Source organism: Pangasianodon hypophthalmus, chromosome 17 (genome assembly GCF_027358585.1).
Source record: "Pangasianodon hypophthalmus isolate fPanHyp1 chromosome 17, fPanHyp1.pri, whole genome shotgun sequence".
Lineage (NCBI taxonomy): Eukaryota > Metazoa > Chordata > Actinopteri > Siluriformes > Pangasiidae > Pangasianodon > Pangasianodon hypophthalmus.
In genome coordinates, this window is record NC_069726.1 from 7,663,500 (window position 1) to 7,670,280 (window position 6,781).

Sequence of the window (6,781 nt, forward strand, 5' to 3'; positions counted from 1 at the left end):
TTGCTCCGTGTAGCCTCGTCTCCTGCCATACCAAGCCTTGTTTTCTATGAGAGTTATTCTGGGTATGAGCTTTATTTGTCCCCTTGCCTGACCTCTGCTTGTGTTTATTGTTTATGGCCTTGCTTCATGTTTTGCATTTGTTTGCGATCTGACACAACCAACTATGCCACGGTTAAAGTCACAGAGATCACATCATGTTTGATGTGAACATTAACCTTGACCTCTCTATCTGACAAATTTAATTGACCTGTATCTGTACATAATGGGCCGACTGGACAATGAGCAGGTGTACAGGTGTTCCTATTAAAGTAGGTAGTGTGTGTGCTTTAATGATGTTGTAGAACCTACATACTGCATTGTATGGCCACTAAAATGTCATTTGAAATTTAACCACAGAAACAATAACATTATCTGTATCTGTTTCATACTCCAAATATCTGTATTTGGATTTAAACACAAAGTTGTGATGTTAATGCCATTGGCATCACACTACAATCCCCAAAATGCATCGTGCCTAAGAAGGTGGCTGCTGTGAGCCACAACTTACAGAAATGGCTGCTACAGACTACAGCCAACACACACAAACTCTGTCACACGCTCAGTTGCCATCTTACTGATCATACACACCTGGACTTAATCATGAACACTGCATAAACACTGGCACAGATGAACAGTTCTCTGTGAAGCATCCACTCAGTGTATTCTTGCCTGACATGACCAAGCCTTATAGCCCATGTGTTGTTATTCTGGTTTTTGATCTGGGTTTTTTTTTTTTCTTTTTAAAAATGTTTTTTTTTTTTCATGCCTTGCCTGATTTAGTCTGATTGTACAGCGCCTGACCCTTACCTCTTTTGTGACTAAGATCTTGCTTAATGTTTAGGATTTGTTTGCCAGTTTTTAAATAATGCATTCTAACCTGCAACTGCTGCCATCTCTGCCACCGGACAAAAGTGGCCATGGCCTAAAATATGAACCCTACCACCACGCCCTCGCTGGTACAAAAAAAAACACATAGGTAGAAATGACAGTTCCTCAACCTCAGCTACATCATTTGAGTTCATAATTGGTTGAGATGTGCATGGGATTTTTTTTTTTATCTTGCCCACACAATTATTACATTTGTTTGTAACTGGTTGTGATATTTTCAGTGGTTCTATTTGCTAAAATATAAACAAGCTTTTAGCCTCATTTAAAGCACCATGACACTGACCAGGCACGCACTTAGGATGCTGTAAATGCATCACACTCATTTTAATGTATTGAGGTCTCAACCAGATGCTCTGTGAACCTTTCTGGGGAGCTTTTTTTAATAGTCTGCTTCCTGTTTGTATTTTTATTTGAATCTGTTTAGAATACTTCTATCTACACCCTCCCTGTGTGTGCGAATGTATGTGCGCATGGTGCCCTGTGATGGTGTCCCATTCATGGTGTATTCCTCAGTCGAATGGGAAATTGGGGATAAAATCGGATAGTGTGCACTAGGCTGATAATTGGCATCAAACTCCATATCCCAGGCTGCACCACGAACTACAAACCTGGACTCCCTGGACTACAACAATCACACACCACGTTCAGTGTCACGTTCACAGTCACCTAATTACTGATTACACACACCGGGGCTCAATCACCACTGCACCTATTTAAGCACACTCCTAATACTCCCATACTGCAAAGTATCTGCGCAGCTCTGTATTTACAACTGATGTACCAAGCCTTTGATTCTGATTACGGTTTCTGGTTTTGAGTCGTTTTTTCACTCGTTTTATGATTCTTGCCTTGAACTCTGATACCCTGTTTGTGCATCACCTGATGTCTAATGCTTTGGATCTGTCTTTGTAATAATAGCATTTTCTGCAACTGTTGCCATCTCTGCCACCTGACGTCAACACAGTAGACAGAGCAAAATTGACTAATATTATATATTAAGTAACCTAAGTAACATTCTATAATTCATTTCTTAATGCAACAATAACAGGGTTCAGAAAATCTTCATTATTTTCCAATGCATAACTAAGATATTCCTGCAGTAGCAGCATAACATTAAAAAGTCTACATCAATCTCTGAACGTCTGTAAAATTATACGAACACAGTACTAAGCTGTAGGCGTAAGTAATGTTTTATATTTCCCGTTTACTTATTCACCTGCTTATTGAGGTGCTTCATAAAAACAGTTTAATGTACATAAAATCCATCAACACGTCATTGAACCATGGCTGCGGGGTGTTTCATGCATCCATTCATGCATCCATTACGTCCCTTCACTCTTCCTCTCTCCACTTATAATAATAATAATAATGATAATGATAATAATAATAATATGTTTTAAGACTGTCCTAATTAACCTAAATTACCAATCAATGTTTGGTAATTCAGGACATCTTGAAAATGATTTATCAACATCTGTATATCATTTGAATGAACATTATGCTTATGTAGTTACATTAGTATATCTGTATATGCATCATAATTATGTGGAATAAGTTATTCAGGACCATTTTATAAACTTACGAAAACAACTAGCCAAAGCATGTGTCATTTTCCAGCACATCCAGATTTCTGGGGGAATGAGTCAAATAAACCAAATCCCATTAACAGGCATTTCCACAGCAAGGGCTTTGACAAAACTTTCACTTATCAGCCCAGAAAATAAATGCTGCCAAGTTAAACTGTCCCAATTTACCTGATGTCTCAAAATACGTACATGAATTCGCCCCATTTATAGGTATTGTACATTCCAGGAACATACTGTAAATATTAAATCCACTACATTTGCCTTTATCTAATGCAACTGAGGTTCAAGAGCAGTTGAGAGTTAAGGCTCTTGCACAAGAACACTACACTGGCTACTTGGTATTGGTTGGATTTGAACTCATGACCTTCTGAGCTGTAGACTAAGGGCTTAAGCACTGAGCCACCATTTTACTAAACCAAAGTTTTTACTAGCATGTAAACTTACATTAAAGAAGGTTTTGTATTCACCTAGACTATTCGCTTAAAAAAATGCGCAAAAAACTATCCACTAATTTTCAGATGTTGACACAAAGAGAATCTTTACCATTCTCACTCCTGCCTAAAATGTTACATATCTCAATATGCATTGTGTTTTCTGGTAAACCAGTGCACTGTTCTAATTGCCCAATCATTTACAGTACAAGCCTGTAAAATCTTTGCAAAGTATTTTGCTGTAAAATAAATACTGTAAATTTACAGAATTTTTTTTTTTACAATGTACCACACCACCTATTCTCTATTTCTGTCTCGATTTCTTGATCCTTTTATTACAGTGCACATGTTTAAACTCATTATCCAGCGTCACCCAGAAGAGGATGGGTTCCTTTATTATCTGGTTCCTCTCAAGGTTTCTATCTCATGTCATCTCAGGGAGATTCTCCTTGCCACTGTCATCTCTGGATTGGTCATTATGAATCTTTAAAATTTAGAAAAACAATTATGCCTTTTATGCCGCTTTGTGACAATGTCTATTGCTAAAAGTGCTATACATATAAAATTGAATTTAATTAAACAGTTTTAGGCAATGAAACATAGATTTAAAGGTTTATATATTTTTTTTCCTCACACTTCCACAAGATTCTACAACATTTACAAACTGATAACAGTTAGTTAGACCAATTGACAAAGGGAGGTCAGAAAGAAAATTTATTGTAATCTCAATGGGCCAATGTCATCTGATGTCTTTGTAGTGAATGAAATGAGGCAGAGCCACATTACTGACCCGAGGGCCTTAAGTGATATGTGTGGTTAACTGGAGGTTGTGTAGGCAAAAAGGAATTTAAATGGGAAATCTCATGGCAAATCTGCTTCTATGATGTAAAGTCTCAGACAGGCTCAGAAATACAGTAACTGCCTTTTGACCACACAGAGTAGCATGTGGTCATGCAGCCTCACCAGATCAATGTGAGGAAAAGCCAATTAAGATGTAATTAAAACAGGGCTCCCACTGTTATATAGCCACCCCCTCAACACACGCACACACACACACACAGTGTCAGCACGTACTTATTTCTTGTGTCACAGGATGTCTCCGCCTACATGACACATCATCAGTACAGTTCATTCAGACAGTGAAATGTAAATTAACTAAAGAATGATATGGTCACCTTAAAATAATAAACCCAGAAAAAATAAAATAAACAATGTAGACATTTTTCTATAGAAAAGAGCACTCGCTTGCAGGCTTTCCTGTGAGACAATATTCCACGTGTATACTCAATAACATCAAATCACTGTCCTTCATGCTGAATGAACAGCAGCTCTTGGGGAAGCCAATAATCAACACTGACAGTATTATTGATTAACCTGCAAACCACTATGAAATGCACACAGTTTCACACTTCATCTTAATATCTCTCTCTATCTGACAAATTTAATTGATATAAAGAATGTACTGCAGGACCCCATTTTTCGATTTTAAACTAAGCATGAATTAATCTACATTAAGGACAGTACATTAATCACACCATTAATTCTTGCTGAAATGCACATGGTGCAACTGAAGCCTCTGAATCGCTGATCACTTACCCCTGAGAGATTTAAGCAGTAACAGCCTTTCTGGATATTCAAAGATGAATAAGTGCTATTTTGGTCAATAGTTGATATTGTCAAAAAGGTGTAGTAACAGTAACAGATAAACTATTTATATTATGCTCACTCAGAATTTGGAAGAACATCCTTCAGTATTCTTAGTATAGAACATCCCTAACAAGCTGGGATATGTGAAGAAAAGAATTTCACTGTACTGTAATGTACATGTGACAAATAAAGGCTTCTTCTTCTATTTCATTTAACTCTTACAGTGTTCACTCATGTCCAGCTGGACCTACATGAACACTGTAGGGGTAAACTCATCTCTTGTTTTTCTACAAATACAAGATTTGGAGATTCTGTTTTATTTTGACCACTTCATGAATAATCATTCTTTAGGTAACAATATAACAAAAGATTTTGTAGCACTACTAAAATTGCAGTGATTGGGCTGAGTATGGGTAAGCTAGTGTCAATCACTCAGTGTGACCAACCAAATTTCAACAATAAAATCTATTTCGATGTCCAGGAGAATTCAATAACCAGGATATTCTATTTACATTTTATAAGAGAAAGCCTTACCTTAAAAACCAAGAAGCATTAACTCACGGGTGGAGGAGAGTTGACGTGTGACAGAAAAGCAGTGCAACAAGCATTTATATCTATAAGAGGAAAACAGGAGAATGAACTATGCACTACTGTAAAGCCTGGCTAAACACAGATACTCGTCACTCTCTTACTTTCAGCCCTAGCACTGTGTGGATGGTCAAATGCCTGAGGTCTGGATAAGAGTGAACAAAAGATGATTGGGGCAGATAGTCTATATGAGGCCCAGCAGATGACATGCACACTGCGCTGCCTTGTTGCAGTGATGCTTTTGTACTTGCTTTTGTACCATTGCATTTGTTAGGATAGTTTACTGAAAATATCAAGAAAATGAATGATAATGAAAATATCAATATATTATTCAAATAGTAATAATATAATATATAAAAATACTTCTGATTACCAGTGCAAATTTCAGTGAGGTGATAAGTGTGTATAATGTGTAGTCTGTTGAAACTATTGTATATAATAGCTTGTGGCAGTTCATCTGATCACTTCGTGCAGGTGTGTTGTTTTAGGGCTGGATTAGGATACAGAAACCATTTCAACTGTAGAAAATGGAATGTCTCTGGTGTTCAGATGATTCTAGATTTTAACCTTTACGGTAGAGGTATTCAAACTGTGGGGCAAGAATTGCAGCGGGGTGGAGAGGGGTGAGATGGAAAATACCAATATATATATATATATTAATAAATATCTAAAAGTCTGTATCAGACCTGTCAGCCTTTATGCATTTTGTATAGGAACTCTGCATTTTAACATTGGAGTATTCTGGGAATTAATTATTACTCAAAAATATTCCAGAAGTATTCTTTTTTTTATTTTATTTTATTTTTTTTTATAATAAACACAGCAGATGAGCCAATCGACATATGTACCTGTAGAAATATGTAGAAATAATAATAATTAAAAAAATAATAATGTGTTAAGCCATGGCCCCAGCACAAGTATATTATGTGGCCGAGAAAACACATTTGGAAGCTCACCTTCTGGTGAAGAAGGATTGTACGGGGCTCTTGTCAGTCATTTTATAGATACTCCCCAATGCCCCTTCATTTCACCCCATCTCAATCTCAAATCAGCAAGTGCCCAGTGCAGTCAGCTAATTTTTCTGTGAGCAAAAAAAAAAAAAAAAAAAAAAAAAAAAATGTTACAAAGCATGCAGTAAAACCAGAATAAACACTGGCAGTGCTTTTCGAAGATGCATTCATTTATTACTGGTAAAGAGGAATAAGCTTGATGCAGAATTAGCGAAGCATTGAATTGTTTGACTAGCTTTACATAGCAAAGCAAGTAGATTTTTTTCAATTCAAAGAAAAAAGGACAGTGACAGAACTCATGAAAATGAGTTATAACTCGGCTTTCAAACAATTGAATGTCAGAGTGAACTTTAAAAGAACGTCATGACGGTCCTTGCTAGTGCTATCTCTAGTTAGCATGCTAACTGATTGACCCACCATAGATTCTGAGGGCAGAGCTTTGTGTACATGCCTGGCAGTGGGGAGTGGGCTCAAGTAGTGAAAAAAAAAAACATCACTCGAATCTTGAATCTCATCCACTCACTTACCTTTAGAGACCTAATTTTGCAAAATATTTGACAGATCTTACCTATTACTATTTTAACTGACATTC

At 36.8% G+C, this 6,781-nt stretch overlaps 1 protein-coding gene across 1 annotated transcript in view; it reads right to left on the reverse strand.

Moving 5' to 3' along the window:
- slc4a5b (solute carrier family 4 member 5b) overlaps positions 1-5,265 on the reverse strand; it is a 27,953-nt gene extending 22,688 nt beyond the window's left edge. Inside the window, exon 1 of the mRNA XM_034312571.2 lies at positions 5,126-5,265. The gene's annotated coding sequence lies outside the window, so the exon portion shown is untranslated. The remainder of the gene's footprint in view (positions 1-5,125) is intronic.
- Positions 5,266-6,781: the final 1,516 nt, after the last annotated feature.